Here is an 18,667-nt window from a genome sequence, read left to right as displayed (position 1 = left end):
GAATGTGTTTTTTGCTTTTCAGACCGTGGGTTACATGAATATATATTTCTTTTGCCAATCTGAGCTCTGTGTCAAAAGTTAAGTTTTCTGGCTGAATTGAGTCCTACTGCCAATTATGAGATACAGCTTTGGTCTAGCTCCTTAGGCAAAAGCTCGTATTTGAAAATGAACACTTTTTTTCGCTTTTCAGACAGTGGAGTAAATGAATATGTGTTTCTTTTGCAAATCCGAGTTCCTTGTCAATAGTTCAGTTTTCTGGCTGAATTGAGTTGTACTGCCAATTCTGAAATACAATTTTGCCTAACTCCTCAAAGAAAGCTCGTGTTTGATAATTGAATGTGTTTTTCGCTTTTCAGAACATGGGGAATATGAATATATGTTTGTTGTTTAAATCTGAGCTCTGTGTCAACAGTTCAGTTTTCTGGCTGAATACGGTCGTACTGCCAATTCTGAAATACAATTTAGTCTAACTCCTCAGAGAAAGCTCGTATTTGATAAAAGTATGTTTTTGGGTTTCTTAGGTGGTGGGGAATACAAATATCTGTTTCTCTTGCAAATCTGAACTCTCTGTCAATAGTCAAATTTCCTGGCTTTGTTGACTCCTACTGCCAATTCTGAGATACAGCTCTGGTCTAACTCCTTAGCGAAAGCTCGTATTTGAAAATTGAACGTGTTTTTCGCTTTCCAGACAGTGGGGTACATGAATATGTGTTTCTTTTGCAAGTATGAGCTCTGTGACAAAAGTTAAGTTTTCTGGCTGAGTTGAGTCCTACTACCAATTCTGAGATACAGCTTTCATCTAACTCCTCAGGGAAAGCTCTTATTTGAAAATTCTTTGTGTTTTTCGCTTTTCAGACCATGTGGAACATGAACATGTTTTTCTTTGGCAAATCTGAGCTCTGTGTCAAAAGTTAAGCTTTCTGGCTGAGTTGAGTCCTACTGCCAATTCTGAGATACAGCTTTCGTCTAACTCCTCAGTGAAAGATCGTGTTTGAAAATTGAATGTGTTTTTTGCTTTTCAGACCGTGGGTTACATGAATATATGTTTCTTTTGCCAATCTGAGCTCTGTGTCAAAAGTTAAGTTTTCTGGCTGAATTGAGTCCTACTGCCAATTCTGAGATACAGCTTTGGTCTAACTCCTTAGCAAAAGCTCGTATTTGAAAATTGACCCTTTTTTTCGCTTTTCCAACAGTGGAGTAAATGAATATGTGTTTCTTTTGCAAATCCGAGTTCCTTGTCAATAGTTCAGTTTTCTGGCTGAATTGAGTTGTACTGCCAATTCTGAAATACAATTTTGCCTAAGTCCTTAAAGAAAGCTCGTATTTGATAATTGAAAGTGTTTTTCGCTTTTCAGAACATGGGGAATATGAATATTTGTTTGTTTTTTAAATATGAGCTCTGTGTCAACAGTTCAGTTTTCTGGCTGAATTACGGTCGTGCTGCCAATTCTGAAATACAATTTAGTCTAACTTCTCAGAGAAAGCTCGTATTTGATAAAAGTATGTTTTTGGGTTTTTTAGGTGGTGGGGAATACAAATATCTGTTTCTCTTGCAAATCTGAACTCTCTGTCAATAGTCAAATTTCCTGGCAGTGTTGACTCCTACTGCCAATTCTGAGATACAGCTTTGGTCTAACTCCTTAGCGAAAGCTCGTATTTGAAAATTGAACGTGTTTTTCGCTTTCCATACAGTGGGGTACATGAATATGTGTTTCTTTTGCAAGTATGAGCTCTGTGACAAAAGTTAAGTTTTCTGGCTGAGTTGAGTCCTACTGCCAATTCTGAGATACAGCTTTCGTCTAACTCCTCAGGGAAAGCTCTTATTTGAAAATTCTTTGTGTTTTTCGCTTTTCAGGCCATGTGGAACATGAACATGTTTTTCTTTGGCAAATCTGAGCTCTGGGTCAAAAGTTAAGCTTTCTGGCTGAGTTGAGTCCTACTGCCAATTCTGAGATACAGCTTTTGTCTAACTCCTCAGGGAAAGCTCGTGTTTGAAAATTGAATGTGTTTTTTGCTTTTCAGACCGTGGGTTACATGAATATATATTTCTTTTAACAATCTGAGCTCTGTGTCAAAAGTTAAGTTTTCTGGCTGAATTGAGTCCTACTGCCAATTATGAGATACAGCTTTGGTATAGCTCCTTAGGCAAAATCTCGTATTTGAAAATTGGCCCTTTTTTTCGCTTTTCAGACAGTGGAGTAAATGAATATGTGTTTCTTTTGCAAATCCGAGTTCCTTGTCAATAGTTCAGTTTTCTGGCTGAATTGAGTTGTACTGCCAATTCTGAAATACAATTTGGCCTAACTCCTCAAAGAAAGCTCGTGTTTGATAATTGAATGTGTTTTTCGCTTTTCAGAACATGGGGAATATGAATATTTGTTTGTTTTTTAAATATGAGCTCTGTGTCAACAGTTCAGTTTTCTGGCTGAATACGGTCGTGCTGCCAATTCTGAAATACAATTTAGTCTAACTCCTCAGAGAAAGCTCGTATTTGATAAAAGTATGTTTTTGGGTTTCTTAGGTGGTGGGGAATACAAATATCTGTTTCTCTTGCAAATCTGAACTCTCTGTCAATAGTCAAATTTCCTGGCTTTGTTGACTCCTACTGCCAATTCTGAGATACAGCTTTGGTCTAACTCCTTAGCGAAAGCTCGTATTTGAAAATTGAACGTGTTTTTCGCTTTCCAGACAGTGGGGTACATGAATATGTGTTTCTTTTGCAAGTATGAGCTCTGTGACAAAAGTTAAGTTTTCTGGCTGAGTTGAGTCCTACTGCCAATTCTGAGATACAGCTTTCGTCTAACTCCTCAGGGAAAGCTCTTATTTGAAAATTCTTTGTGTTTTTCGCTTTTCAGACCATGTGGAACATGAACATGTTTTTCTTTGGCAAATCTGAGCTCTGGGTCAAAAGTTAAGCTTTCTGGCTGAGTTGAGTCCTACTGCCAATTCTGAGATACAGCTTTTGTCTAACTCCTCAGGGAAAGCTCGTGTTTGAAAATTGAATGTGTTTTTTGCTTTTCAGACCGTGGGTTACATGAATATATATTTCTTTTGCCAATCTGAGCTCTGTGTCAAAAGTTAATTTTTCTGGCTGAATTGAGTCCTACTGCCAATTATGAGATACAGCTTTGGTCTAGCTCCTTAGGCAAAAGCTCGTATTTGAAAATTGACCCTTTTTTTCGCTTTTCAGACAGTGGAGTAAATGAATATGTGTTTCTTTTGCAAATCCGAGTTCCTTGTAAATAGTTCAGTTTTCTGGCTGAATTGAGTTGTACTGCCAATTCTGAAATACAATTTGGCCTAACTCCTCAAAGAAAGCTCGTGTTTGATAATTGAATGTGTTTTTCGCTTTTCAGAACATGGGGAATATGAATATTTGTTTGTTTTTTAAATATGAGCTCTGTGTCAACAGTTCAGTTTTCTGGCTGAATACGGTCGTGCTGCCAATTCTGAAATACAATTTAGTCTAACTCCTCAGAGAAAGCTCGTATTTGATAAAAGTATGTTTTTGGGTTTCTTAGGTGGTGGGGAATACAAATATCTGTTTCTCTTGCAAATCTGAACTCTCTGTCAATAGTCAAATTTCCTGGCTTTGTTGACTCCTACTGCCAATTCTGAGATACAGCTTTGGTCTAACTCCTTAGCGAAAGCTCGTATTTGAAAATTGAACGTGTTTTTCGCTTTCCAGACAGTGGGGTACATGAATATGTGTTTCTTTTGCAAGTATGAGCTCTGTGACAAAAGTTAAGTTTTCTGGCTGAGTTGAGTCCTACTGCCAATTCTGAGATACAGCTTTCGTCTAACTCCTCAGGGAAAGCTCTTATTTGAAAATTCTTTGTGTTTTTCGCTTTTCAGACCATGTGGAACATGAACATGTTTTTCTTTGGCAAATCTGAGCTCTGGGTCAAAAGTTAAGCTTTCTGGCTGAGTTGAGTCCTACTGCCAATTCTGAGATACAGCTTTTGTCTAACTCCTCAGGGAAAGCTCGTGTTTGAAAATTGAATGTGTTTTTTGCTTTTCAGACCGTGGGTTACATGAATATATATTTCTTTTGCCAATCTGAGCTCTGTGTCAAAAGTTAATTTTTCTGGCTGAATTGAGTCCTACTGCCAATTATGAGATACAGCTTTGGTCTAGCTCCTTAGGCAAAAGCTCGTATTTGAAAATTGACCCTTTTTTTCGCTTTTCAGACAGTGGAGTAAATGAATATGTGTTTCTTTTGCAAATCCGAGTTCCTTGTAAATAGTTCAGTTTTCTGGCTGAATTGAGTTGTACTGCCAATTCTGAAATACAATTTGGCCTAACTCATCAAAGAAAGCTCGTGTTTGATAATTGAATGTGTTTTTCGCTTTTCAGAACATGGGGAATATGAATATTTGTTTGTTTTTTAAATATGAGCTCTGTGTCAACAGTTCAGTTTTCTGGCTGAATACGGTCGTGCTGCCAATTCTGAAATACAATTTAGTCTAACTCCTCAGAGAAAGCTCGTATTTGATAAAAGTATGTTTTTGGGTTTCTTAGGTGGTGGGGAATACAAATATCTGTTTCTCTTGCAAATCTGAACTCTCTGTCAATAGTCAAATTTCCTGGCTTTGTTGACTCCTACTGCCAATTCTGAGATACAGCTTTGGTCTAACTCCTTAGCGAAAGCTCGTATTTGAAAATTGAACGTGTTTTTCGCTTTCCAGACAGTGGGGTACATGAATATGTGTTTCTTTTGCAAGTATGAGCTCTGTGACAAAAGTTAAGTTTTCTGGCTGAGTGGAGTCCTACTGCCAATTCTGAGATACAGCTTTCGTCTAACTCCTCAGGGAAAGCTCTTATTTGAAAATTCTTTGTGTTTTTCGCTTTTCAGACCATGTGGAACATGAACATGTTTTTCTTTGGCAAATCTGAGCTCTGGGTCAAAAGTTAAGCTTTCTGGCTGAGTTGAGTCCTACTGCCAATTATGAGATACAGCTTTTGTCTAACTACTCAGGGAAAGCTCGTGTTTGAAAATTGAATGTGTTTTTTGCTTTTCAGACTGTGGGTTACATGAATATATATTTCTTTTGCCAATCTGAGCTCTGTGTCAAAAGTTAATTTTTCTGGCTGAATTGAGTCCTACTGCCAATTATGAGATACAGCTTTGGTCTAGCTCCTTAGGCAAAAGCTCGTATTTGAAAATTGACCCTTTTTTTCGCTTTTCAGACAGTGGAGTAAATGAATATGTGTTTCTTTTGCAAATCCGAGTTCCTTGTCAATAGTTCAGTTTTCTGGCTGAATTGAGTTGTACTGCCAATTCTGAAATACAATTTGGCCTAACTCCTCAAAGAAAGCTCGTGTGTTTTTCGTTTTACAAAACATGGGGAATATGATTATTTGTTTGTTATTTAAATATGAGCTCTGTGTCAACAGTTCAGTTTTCTGGCTGAATATGGTCGTGCTGCCAATTCTGAAATACAATTTAGTCTAACTCCTCAGAGAAAGGTCGTATTTGATAAAAGTATGTTTTTGGGTTTTTTAGGTGGTGGGGAATACAAATATCTGTTTCTTTTGCAAATCTGAACTCTCTGTCAATAGTCAAATTTTCTGGCTGTGTTGACTCCTACTGCCAATTCTGAGATACAGCTTTGGTCTAACTCCTTAGCGAAAGCTGGTATTTGAAAATTGAACGTGTTTTTCGGTTTTCAGAAAGTGGGGTACATGAATATGTGTTTCTTTTGCAAGTATGAGCTCTTTGTCAAAAGTTAAGCTTTCTGGCTTTGTTGAGTCCTACTGCCAATTCTGAGATACAACTTTCGTCTAACTCCTCAGGGAAAGCTTTTATTTGAAAATTGAACGTGTTTTTCGCTTTTCAGAACATGTGGAACATGAACATGTTTGTCTTTGGCAAATCTGAGCTCTGGGTCAAAAGTTAAGCTTTCTGGCTGAGTTGAGTCCTACTGCCAATTCTGAGATACAGCTTTCGTCTAACTCCTCAGTGAAAGATCGTGTTTGAAAATTGAATGTGTTTTTTGCTTCTCAGACCGTGGGTTACATGAATATATGTTTCTTTTGCCAATCTGAGCTCTGTGTCAAAAGTTAAGTTTTCTGGCTGAATTGAGTCCTACTGCCAATTCTGAGATACAGCTTTGGTCTAACTCCTTAGCGAAAGCTCGTATTTGAAAATTGACCCTTTTTTTCGCTTTTCCAACAGTGGAGTAAATGAATATGTGTTTCTTTTGCAAATCCGAGTTCCTTGTCAATAGTTCAGTTTTCTGGCTGAATTGAGTTGTACTGCCAATTCTGAAATACAATTTTGCCTAAGTCCTTAAAGAAAGCTCGTATTTGATAATTGAAAGTGTTTTTCGCTTTTCAGAACATGGGGAATATGAATATTTGTTTGTTTTTTAAATATGAGCTCTGTGTCAACAGTTCAGTTTTCTGGCTGAATACGGTCGTGCTGCCAATTGTGAAATACAATGTAGTTTAACTCCTCAGAGAAAGCTCCTATTTGATAAAAGTATGTTTTTGGGTTTTTTAGGTGGAGGGGAATACAAATATCTGTTTCTCTTGCAAATCTGAACTCTCTGTCAATAGTCAAATTTCCTGGCTGTGTTGACTCCTACTGCCAATTCTGAGATACAGCGTTGGTCTAACTCCTTAGCGAAAGCTGGTATTTGAAAATTGAACGTGTTTTTCGCTTTCCAGACAGTGGGGTACATGAATATGTGTTTCTTTTGCAAGTATGAGCTCTGTGTCAAAAGTTAAATTTTCTGTCTGAGTTGAGTCCTACTGCCAATTCTGAGATACAGCTTTCGTCTAACTCCTCAGGGAAAGCTCTTATTTGAAAATTCTTTGTGTTTTTCGCTTTTCAGACCATGTGGAACATGAACATGTTTTTCTTTGGCAAATCTGAGCTCTGTTTCAAAAGTTAAGCTTTCTGGCTGAGTTGAGTCCTACTGCCAATTCTGAGATACAGCTTTTGTCTAACTCCTCAGGGAAAGCTCGTGTTTGAAAATTGAATGTGTTTTTTGCTTTTCAGACCGTGGGTTACATGAATATATGTTTCTTTTGCCAATCTGAGCTCTGTGTCAAAAGTTAAGTTTTCTGGCTGAATTGAGTCCTACTGCCAATTATGAGATACAGCTTTGGTCTAGCTCCTTAGGCAAAAGCTCGTATTTGAAAATTGACCCTTTTTTTCGCTTTTCAGACAGTGGAGTAAATGAATATGTGTTTCTTTTGCAAATCCGAGTTCCTTGTCAATAGTTCAGTTTTCTGGCTGAATTGAGTTGTATTGCCAATTCTGAAATACAATTCGGCCTAACTCCTCAAAGAAAGCTCGTGTTTGATAATTGAATGTGTTTTTCGCTTTTCAGAACATGGGGAATATGAATATTTGTTTGTTTTTTAAATATGAGCTCTGTGTCAACAGTTCAGTTTTCTGGCTGAATTACGGTCGTGCTGCCAATTCTGAAATACAATTTAGTCTAACTCCTCAGAGAAAGCTCGTATTTGATAAAAGTATGTTTTTGGGTTTTTTAGGTGGTGGGGAATACAAATATCTGTTTCTCTTGCAAATCTGAACTCTCTGTCAATAGTCAAATTTCCTGGCAGTGTTGACTCCTACTGCCAATTCTGAGATACAGCTTTGGTCTAACTCCTTAGCGAAAGCTCGTATTTGAAAATTGAACGTGTTTTTCGCTTTCCAGACAGTGGGGTACATGAATATGTGTTTCTTTTGCAAGTATGAGCTCTGTGTCAAAAGTTCAGTTTTCTGGCTGAGTTGAGTCCTACTGCCAATTCTGAGATACAGCTTTCGTCTAACTCCTCAGGGAAAGCTCTTATTTGAAAATTCTTTGTGTTTTTCGCTTTTCAGACCATGTGGAACATGAACATGTTTTTCTTTGGCAAATCTGAGCTCTGGGTCAAAAGTTAAGCTTTCTGGCTGAGTTGAGTCCTACTGCCAATTCTGAGATACAGCTTTTGTCTAACTCCTCAGGGAAAGCTCGTGTTTGAAAATTGAATGTGTTTTTTGCTTTTCAGACCGTGGGTTACATGAATATATATTTCTTTTGCCAATCTGAGCTCTGTGTCAAAAGTTAAGTTTTCTGGCTGAATTGAGTCCTACTGCCAATTATGAGATACAGTTTTGGTCTAGCTCCTTAGGCAAAAGCTCGTATTTGAAAATTGACCCTTTTTTTCGCTTTTCAGACAGTGGAGTAAATGAATATGTGTTTCTTTTGCAAATCCGAGTTCCTTGTCAATAGTTCAGATTTCTGGCTGAATTGAGTTGTACTGCCAATTCTGACATACAATTTTGCCTAAGTCCTTAAAGAAAGCTCGTATTTGATAATTGAAAGTGTTTTTCGCTTTTCAGAACATGGGGAATATGAATATTTGTTTGTTTTTTAAATATGAGCTCTGTGTCAACAGTTCAGTTTTCTGGCTGAATACGGTCGTGCTGCCAATTGTGAAATACAATGTAGTTTAACTCCTCAGAGAAAGCTCCTATTTGATAAAAGTATGTTTTTGGGTTTTTTAGGTGGAGGGGAATACAAATATCTGTTTCTCTTGCAAATCTGAACTCTCTGTCAATAGTCAAATTTCCTGGCTGTGTTGACTCCTACTGCCAATTCTGAGATACAGCTTTGGTCTAACTCCTTAGCGAAAGCTGGTATTTGAAAATTGAACGTGTTTTTCGCTTTCCAGACAGTGGGGTACATGAATATGTGTTTCTTTTGCAAGTATGAGCTCTGTGTCAAAAGTTCAGTTTTCTGTCTGAGTTGAGTCCTACTGCCAATTCTGAGATACAGCTTTCGTCTAACTCCTCAGGGAAAGCTCTTATTTGAAAATTCTTTGTGTTTTTCGCTTTTCAGACCATGTGGAACATGAACATGTTTTTCTTTGGCAAATCTGAGCTCTGTGTCAAAAGTTAAGCTTTCTGGCTGAGTTGAGTCCTACTGCCAATTCTGAGATACAGCTTTCGTCTAACTCCTCAGGGAAAGCTCTTATTTGAAAATTCTTTGTGTTTTTCGCTTTTCAGACCATGTGGAACATGAACATGTTTTTCTTTGGCAAATCTGAGCTCTGTGTCAAAAGTTAAGCTTTCTGGCTGAGTTGAGTCCTACTGCCAATTCTGAGATACAGCTTTTGTCTAACTCCTCAGGGAAAGCTCGTGTTTGAAAATTGAATGTGTTTTTTGCTTTTCAGACCGTGGGTTACATGAATATATGTTTCTTTTGCCAATCTGAGCTCTGTGTCAAAAGTTAAGTTTTCTGGCTGAATTGAGTCCTACTGCCAATTATGAGATACAGCTTTGGTCTAGCTCCTTAGGCAAAAGCTCGTATTTGAAAATTGACCCTTTTTTTCGCTTTTCAGACAGTGGAGTAAATGAATATGTGTTTCTTTTGCAAATCCGAGTTCCTTGTCAATAGTTCAGTTTTCTGGCTGAATTGAGTTGTATTGCCAATTCTGAAATACAATTCGGCCTAACTCCTCAAAGAAAGCTCGTGTTTGATAATTGAATGTGTTTTTCGCTTTTCAGAACATGGGGAATATGAATATTTGTTTGTTTTTTAAATATGAGCTCTGTGTCAACAGTTCAGTTTTCTGGCTGAATTACGGTCGTGCTGCCAATTCTGAAATACAATTTAGTCTAACTCCTCAGAGAAAGCTCGTATTTGATAAAAGTATGTTTTTGGGTTTTTTAGGTGGTGGGGAATACAAATATCTGTTTCTCTTGCAAATCTGAACTCTCTGTCAATAGTCAAATTTCCTGGCAGTGTTGACTCCTACTGCCAATTCTGAGATACAGCTTTGGTCTAACTCCTTAGCGAAAGCTCGTATTTGAAAATTGAACGTGTTTTTCGCTTTCCAGACAGTGGGGTACATGAATATGTGTTTCTTTTGCAAGTATGAGCTCTGTGACAAAAGTTAAGTTTTCTGGCTGAGTTGAGTCCTACTGCCAATTCTGAGATACAGCTTTCGTCTAACTCCTCAGGGAAAGCTCTTATTTGAAAATTCTTTGTGTTTTTCGCTTTTCAGACCATGTGGAACATGAACATGTTTTTCTTTGGCAAATCTGAGCTCTGGGTCAAAAGTTAAGCTTTCTGGCTGAGTTGAGTCCTACTGCCAATTCTGAGATACAGCTTTTGTCTAACTCCTCAGGGAAAGCTCGTGTTTGAAAATTGAATGTGTTTTTTGCTTTTCAGACCGTGGGTTACATGAATATATATTTCTTTTGCCAATCTGAGCTCTGTGTCAAAAGTTAAGTTTTCTGGCTGAATTGAGTCCTACTGCCAATTATGAGATACAGTTTTGGTCTAGCTCCTTAGGCAAAAGCTCGTATTTGAAAATTGACCCTTTTTTTCGCTTTTCAGACAGTGGAGTAAATGAATATGTGTTTCTTTTGCAAATCCGAGTTCCTTGTCAATAGTTCAGATTTCTGGCTGAATTGAGTTGTACTGCCAATTCTGACATACAATTTTGCCTAAGTCCTTAAAGAAAGCTCGTATTTGATAATTGAAAGTGTTTTTCGCTTTTCAGAACATGGGGAATATGAATATTTGTTTGTTTTTTAAATATGAGCTCTGTGTCAACAGTTCAGTTTTCTGGCTGAATACGGTCGTGCTGCCAATTGTGAAATACAATGTAGTTTAACTCCTCAGAGAAAGCTCCTATTTGATAAAAGTATGTTTTTGGGTTTTTTAGGTGGAGGGGAATACAAATATCTGTTTCTCTTGCAAATCTGAACTCTCTGTCAATAGTCAAATTTCCTGGCTGTGTTGACTCCTACTGCCAATTCTGAGATACAGCTTTGGTCTAACTCCTTAGCGAAAGCTGGTATTTGAAAATTGAACGTGTTTTTCGCTTTCCAGACAGTGGGGTACATGAATATGTGTTTCTTTTGCAAGTATGAGCTCTGTGTCAAAAGTTCAGTTTTCTGTCTGAGTTGAGTCCTACTGCCAATTCTGAGATACAGCTTTCGTCTAACTCCTCAGGGAAAGCTCTTATTTGAAAATTCTTTGTGTTTTTCGCTTTTCAGACCATGTGGAACATGAACATGTTTTTCTTTGGCAAATCTGAGCTCTGTGTCAAAAGTTAAGCTTTCTGGCTGAGTTGAGTCCTACTGCCAATTCTGAGATACAGCTTTCGTCTAACTCCTCAGGGAAAGCTCTTATTTGAAAATTCTTTGTGTTTTTCGCTTTTCAGACCGTGGGTTACATGAATATATGTTTCTTTTGCCAATCTGAGCTCTGTGTCAAAAGTTAAGTTTTCTGGCTGAATTGAGTCCTACTGCCAATTATGAGATGCAGCTTTGGTCTAGCTCCTTAGGCAAAAGCTCGTATTTGAAAATTGACCCTTTTTTTCGCTTTTCAGACAGTGGAGTAAATGAATATGTGTTTCTTTTGCAAATCCGAGTTCCTTGTCAATAGTTCAGTTTTCTGGCTGAATTGAGTTGTATTGCCAATTCTGAAATACAATTCGGCCTAACTCCTCAAAGAAAGCTCGTGTTTGATAATTGAATGTGTTTTTCGCTTTTCAGAACATGGGGAATATGAATATTTGTTTGTTTTTTAAATATGAGCTCTGTGTCAACAGTTCAGTTTTCTGGCTGAATTACGGTCGTGCTGCCAATTCTGAAATACAATTTAGTCTAACTCCTCAGGGAAAGCTCGTATTTGATAAAAGTATGTTTTTGGGTTTTTTAGGTGGTGGGGAATACAAATATCTGTTTCTCTTGCAAATCTGAACTCTCTGTCAATAGTCAAATTTCCTGGCAGTGTTGACTCCTACTGCCAATTCTGAGATACAGCTTTGGTCTAACTCCTTAGCGAAAGCTCGTATTTGAAAATTGAACGTGTTTTTCGCTTTCCAGACAGTGGGGTACATGAATATGTGTTTCTTTTGCAAGTATGAGCTCTGTGACAAAAGTTAAGTTTTCTGGCTGAGTTGAGTCCTACTGCCAATTCTGAGATACAGCTTTCGTCTAACTCCTCAGGGAAAGCTCTTATTTGAAAATTCTTTGTGTTTTTCGCTTTTCAGACCATGTGGAATATGAACATGTTTGTCTTTGGCAAATCTGAGCTCTGTGTCAAAAGTTAAGCTTTCTGGCTGAGTTGAGTCCTACTGCCAATTCTGAGATACAGCTTTCGTCTAACTCCTCAGTGAAAGATCGTGTTTGAAAATTGAATGTGTTTTTTGCTTTTCAGACTGTGGGTTACATGAATATATGTTTCTTTTGCCAATCTGAGCTCTGTGTCAAAAGTTAAGTTTTCTGGCTGAATTGAGTCCTACTGCCAATTATGAGATACAGCATTGGTCTAACTCCTTAGCAAAAGCTCGTATTTGAAAATTGACCCTTTTTTTCGCTTTTCCAACAGTGGAGTAAATGAATATGTGTTTCTTTTGCAAATCCGAGTTCCTTGTCAATAGTTCAGTTTTCTGGCTGAATTGAGTTGTACTGCCAATTCTGAAATACAATTTTGCCTAAGTCCTTAAAGAAAGCTCGTATTTGATAATTGAAAGTGTTTTTCGCTTTTCAGAACATGGGGATTATGAATATTTGTTTGTTTTTTAAATATGAGCTCTGTGTCAACAGTTCAGTTTTCTGGCTGAATACGGTCGTGCTGCCAATTGTGAAATACAATTTAGTTTAACTCCTCAGAGAAAGCTCCTATTTGATAAAAGTATGTTTTTGGGTTTTTTAGGTGGTGGGGAATACAAATATCTGTTTCTCTTGCAAATCTGAACTCTCTGTCAATAGTCAAATTTCCTGGCTGTGTTGACTCCTACTCCCAATTCTGAGATACAGCTTTGGTCTAACTCCTTAGCGAAAGCTCGTATTTGAAAATTGAACGTGTTTTTCGCTTTCCAGACAGTGGGGTACATGAATATGTGTTTCTTTTGCAAGTATGAGCTCTGTGTCAAAAGTTAAGTTTTCTGTCTGAGTGGAGTCGTACTGCCAATTCTGAGATACAGCTTTCGTCTAACTCCTCAGGGAAAGCTCTTATTTGAAAATTCTTTGTGTTTTTCGCTTTTCAGACCATGTGGAACATGAACATGTTTTTCTTTGGCAAATCTGAGCTCTGTGTCAAAAGTTAAGCTTTCTGGCTGAGTTGAGTCCTACTGCCAATTCTGAGATACAGCTTTCGTCTAACTCCTCAGTGAAAGATCGTGTTTGAAAATTGAATGTGTTTTTCGCTTTTCAGACCGTGGGTTACATGAATATATGTTTCTTTTGCCAATCTGAGCTCTGTGTCAAAAGTTAAGCTTTCTGGCTGAGTTGAGTCCTACTGCCAATTCTGAGATACAGCTTTCGTCTAACTCCTCAGGGAAAGCTCTTATTTGAAAATTCTTTGTGTTTTTCGCTTTTCAGACCGTGGGTTACATGAATATATGTTTCTTTTGCCAATCTGAGCTCTGTGTCAAAAGTTAAGTTTTCTGGCTGAATTGAGTCCTACTGCCAATTATGAGATGCAGCTTTGGTCTAGCTCCTTAGGCAAAAGCTCGTATTTGAAAATTGACCCTTTTTTTCACTTTTCAGACAGTGGAGTAAATGAATATGTGTTTCTTTTGCAAATCCGAGTTCCTTGTCAATAGTTCAGTTTTCTGGCTGAATTGAGTTGTATTGCCAATTCTGAAATACAATTCGGCCTAACTCCTCAAAGAAAGCTCGTGTTTGATAATTGAATGTGTTTTTCGCTTTTCAGAACATGGGGAATATGAATATTTGTTTGTTTTTTAAATATGAGCTCTGTGTCAACAGTTCAGTTTTCTGGCTGAATTACGGTCGTGCTGCCAATTCTGAAATACAATTTAGTCTAACTCCTCAGGGAAAGCTCGTATTTGATAAAAGTATGTTTTTGGGTTTTTTAGGTGGTGGGGAATACAAATATCTGTTTCTCTTGCAAATCTGAACTCTCTGTCAATAGTCAAATTTCCTGGCAGTGTTGACTCCTACTGCCAATTCTGAGATACAGCTTTGGTCTAACTCCTTAGCGAAAGCTCGTATTTGAAAATTGAACGTGTTTTTCGCTTTCCAGACAGTGGGGTACATGAATATGTGTTTCTTTTGCAAGTATGAGCTCTGTGACAAAAGTTAAGTTTTCTGGCTGAGTTGAGTCCTACTGCCAATTCTGAGATACAGCTTTCGTCTAACTCCTCAGGGAAAGCTCTTATTTGAAAATTCTTTGTGTTTTTCGCTTTTCAGACCATGTGGAATATGAACATGTTTGTCTTTGGCAAATCTGAGCTCTGTGTCAAAAGTTAAGCTTTCTGGCTGAGTTGAGTCCTACTGCCAATTCTGAGATACAGCTTTCGTCTAACTCCTCAGTGAAAGATCGTGTTTGAAAATTGAATGTGTTTTTTGCTTTTCAGACTGTGGGTTACATGAATATATGTTTCTTTTGCCAATCTGAGCTCTGTGTCAAAAGTTAAGTTTTCTGGCTGAATTGAGTCCTACTGCCAATTATGAGATACAGCATTGGTCTAACTCCTTAGCAAAAGCTCGTATTTGAAAATTGACCCTTTTTTTCGCTTTTCCAACAGTGGAGTAAATGAATATGTGTTTCTTTTGCAAATCCGAGTTCCTTGTCAATAGTTCAGTTTTCTGGCTGAATTGAGTTGTACTGCCAATTCTGAAATACAATTTTGCCTAAGTCCTTAAAGAAAGCTCGTATTTGATAATTGAAAGTGTTTTTCGCTTTTCAGAACATGGGGATTATGAATATTTGTTTGTTTTTTAAATATGAGCTCTGTGTCAACAGTTCAGTTTTCTGGCTGAATACGGTCGTGCTGCCAATTGTGAAATACAATTTAGTTTAACTCCTCAGAGAAAGCTCCTATTTGATAAAAGTATGTTTTTGGGTTTTTTAGGTGGTGGGGAATACAAATATCTGTTTCTCTTGCAAATCTGAACTCTCTGTCAATAGTCAAATTTCCTGGCTGTGTTGACTCCTACTCCCAATTCTGAGATACAGCTTTGGTCTAACTCCTTAGCGAAAGCTCGTATTTGAAAATTGAACGTGTTTTTCGCTTTCCAGACAGTGGGGTACATGAATATGTGTTTCTTTTGCAAGTATGAGCTCTGTGTCAAAAGTTAAGTTTTCTGTCTGAGTGGAGTCGTACTGCCAATTCTGAGATACAGCTTTCGTCTAACTCCTCAGGGAAAGCTCTTATTTGAAAATTCTTTGTGTTTTTCGCTTTTCAGACCATGTGGAACATGAACATGTTTTTCTTTGGCAAATCTGAGCTCTGTGTCAAAAGTTAAGCTTTCTGGCTGAGTTGAGTCCTACTGCCAATTCTGAGATACAGCTTTCGTCTAACTCCTCAGTGAAAGATCGTGTTTGAAAATTGAATGTGTTTTTCGCTTTTCAGACCGTGGGTTACATGAATATATGTTTCTTTTGCCAATCTGAGCTCTGTGTCAAAAGTTAAGTTTTCTGGCTGAATTGAGTCCAACTGCCAATTATGAGATACAGCTTTGGTCTAACTCCTTAGCAAAAGCTCGTATTTGAAAATTGACCCTTTTTTTCGCTTTTCCAACAGTGGAGTAAATGAATATGTGTTTCTTTTGCAAATCCGAGTTCCTTGTCAATAGTTCAGTTTTCTGGCTGAATTGAGTTGTACTGCCAATTCTGACATACAATTTTGCCTAAGTCCTTAAAGAAAGCTCGTATTTGATAATTGAAAGTGTTTTTCGCTTTTCAGAACATGGGGAATATGAATATTTGTTTGTTTTTTAAATATGAGCTCTGTGTCAACAGTTCAGTTTTCTGGCTGAATACGGTCGTGCTGCCAATTCTGTAATACAATTTAGTCTAACTCCTCAGAGAAAGGTCGTATTTGATAAAAGTATGTTTTTGGGTTTTTTAGGTGGTGGGGAATACAAATATCTGTTTCTTTTGCAAATCTGAACTCTCTGTCAATAGTCAAATTTCCTGGGTGTGTTGACTCCTACTGCCAATTCTGAGATACAGCTTTGGTCTAACTCCTTAGCGAAAGCTCGTTTTGGAAATTGAACGTGTTTTTCGCTTTCCAGACAGTGGGGTACATGAATATGTGTTTCTTTTGCAAGTATGAGCTCTGTGTCAAAAGTTAAGCTTTCTTGCTGAGTTGAGTCCTACTGCCAATTCTGAGATACAGCTTTCGTCTAACTCCTCAGGGAAAGCTCGTGTTTGAAAATTGAATGTGTTTTTTGCTTTTCAGATTGTGGGTTACATGAATATATGTTTCTTTTACCAATCTGAGCTCTGTGTCAAAAGTTAAGTTTTCTGGCTGAATTGAGTCCTACTGCCAATTATGAGATACAGCTTTGGTCTAGCTCCTTAGGCAAAAGCTCGTATTTGAAAATTGACCCTTTTTTTCGCTTTTCAGACAGTGGAGTAAATGAATATGTGTTTCTTTTGCAAATCCGAGTTCCTTGTCAATAGTTCAGTTTTCTGGCTGAATTGAGTTTTACTGCCAATTCTGAAATACAATTTGGCCTAACTCCTCAAAGAAAGCTCGTGTGTTTTTCGCTTTTCAAAACATGGGGAATATGATTATTTGTTTGTTTTTTAAATATGAGCTCTGTGTCAACAGTTCAGTTTTCTGGCTGAATTACGGTCGTGTTGCCAATTCTGAAATACAATTTAGTCTAACTCCTCAGAGAAAGCTCGTATTTGATAAAAGTATGTTTTTGGGTTTTTTAGGTGGTGGGGAATACAAATATCTGTTTCTTTTGCAAATCTGAACTCTCTGTCAATAGTCAAATTTCCTGGCTGTGTTGACTCCTACTGCCAATTCTGAGATACAGCTTTGGTCTAACTCCTTAGCGAAAGCTCGTATTTGAAAATTGAACCTGTTTTTCGCTTTTCAGAAAGTGGGGTACATGAATATGTGTTTCTTTTGCAAGTATGAGCTCTTTGTCAAAAGTTAAGCTTTCTGGCTTTGTTGAGTCCTACTGCCAATTCTGAGATACAGCTTTCGTCTAACTCCTCAGGGAAAGCTCGTGTTTGAAAATTGAATGTGTTTTTTGCTTTTCAGACCATGTGGAATATGAACATGTTTGTCTTTGGCAAATCTGAGCTCTGTGTCAAAAGTTAAGCTTTCTGGCTGAGTTGAGTCCTACTGCCAATTCTGAGATACAGCTTTGGTCTAACTCCTTAGCGAAAGCTGGTATTTGAAAATTGAACGTGTTTTTCGGTTTTCAGAAAGTGGGGTACATGAATATGTGTTTCTTTTGCAAGTATGAGCTCTTTGTCAAAAGTTAAGCTTTCTGGCTTTGTTGAGTCCTACTGCCAATTCTGAGATACAACTTTCGTCTAACTCCTCAGGGAAAGCTTTTATTTGAAAATTGAACGTGTTTTTCGCTTTTCAGAACATGTGGAACATGAACATGTTTGTCTTTGGCAAATCTGAGCTCTGGGTCAAAAGTTAAGCTTTCTGGCTGAGTTGAGTCCTACTGCCAATTCTGAGATACAGCTTTCGTCTAACTCCTCAGTGAAAGATCGTGTTTGAAAATTGAATGTGTTTTTTGCTTCTCAAACCGTGGGTTACATGAATATATGTTTCTTTTGCCAATCTGAGCTCTGTGTCAAAAGTTAAGTTTTCTGGCTGAATTGAGTCCTACTGCCAATTCTGAGATACAGCTTTGGTCTAACTCCTTAGCGAAAGCTCGTATTTGAAAATTGACCCTTTTTTTCGCTTTTCCAACAGTGGAGTAAATGAATATGTGTTTCTTTTGCAAATCCGAGTTCCTTGTCAATAGTTCAGTTTTCTGGCTGAATTGAGTTGTACTGCCAATTCTGAAATACAATTTTGCCTAAGTCCTTAAAGAAAGCTCGTATTTGATAATTGAAAGTGTTTTTCGCTTTTCAGAACATGGGGAATATGAATATTTGTTTGTTTTTTAAATATGAGCTCTGTGTCAACAGTTCAGTTTTCTGGCTGAATACGGTCGTGCTGCCAATTGTGAAATACAATGTAGTTTAACTCCTCAGAGAAAGCTCCTATTTGATAAAAGTATGTTTTTGGGTTTTTTAGGTGGAGGGGAATACAAATATCTGTTTCTCTTGCAAATCTGAACTCTCTGTCAATAGTCAAATTTCCTGGCTGTGTTGACTCCTACTGCCAATTCTGAGATACAGCGTTGGTCTAACTCCTTAGCGAAAGCTGGTATTTGAAAATTGAACGTGTTTTTCGCTTTCCAGACAGTGGGGTACATGAATATGTGTTTCTTTTGCAAGTATGAGCTCTGTGTCAAAAGTTAAATTTTCTGTCTGAGTTGAGTCCTACTGCCAATTCTGAGATACAGCTTTCGTCTAACTCCTCAGGGAAAGCTCTTATTTGAAAATTCTTTGTGTTTTTCGCTTTTCAGACCATGTGGAACATGAACATGTTTTTCTTTGGCAAATCTGAGCTCTGTGTCAAAAGTTAAGCTTTCTGGCTGAGTTGAGTCCTACTGCCAATTCTGAGATACAGCTTTCGTCTAACTCCTCAGGGAAAGCTCGTGTTTGAAAATTGAATGTGTTTTTTGCTTTTCAGACCGTGGGTTACATGAATATATGTTTCTTTTGCCAATCTGAGCTCTGTGTCAAAAGTTAAGTTTTCTGGCTGAATTGAGTCCTACTGCCAATTATGAGATACAGCTTTGGTCTAGCTCCTTAGGCAAAAGCTCGTATTTGAAAATTGACCCTTTTTTTCGCTTTTCAGACAGTGG

This window comes from Pituophis catenifer, unplaced genomic scaffold, assembly GCF_029215685.1.
Source record: "Pituophis catenifer annectens isolate HBS135680 unplaced genomic scaffold, rPitCat1.0.hap2 SCAF_8, whole genome shotgun sequence".
Lineage (NCBI taxonomy): Eukaryota > Metazoa > Chordata > Lepidosauria > Squamata > Colubridae > Pituophis > Pituophis catenifer.
Note: the sequence above shows the minus strand (reverse complement) of the source record.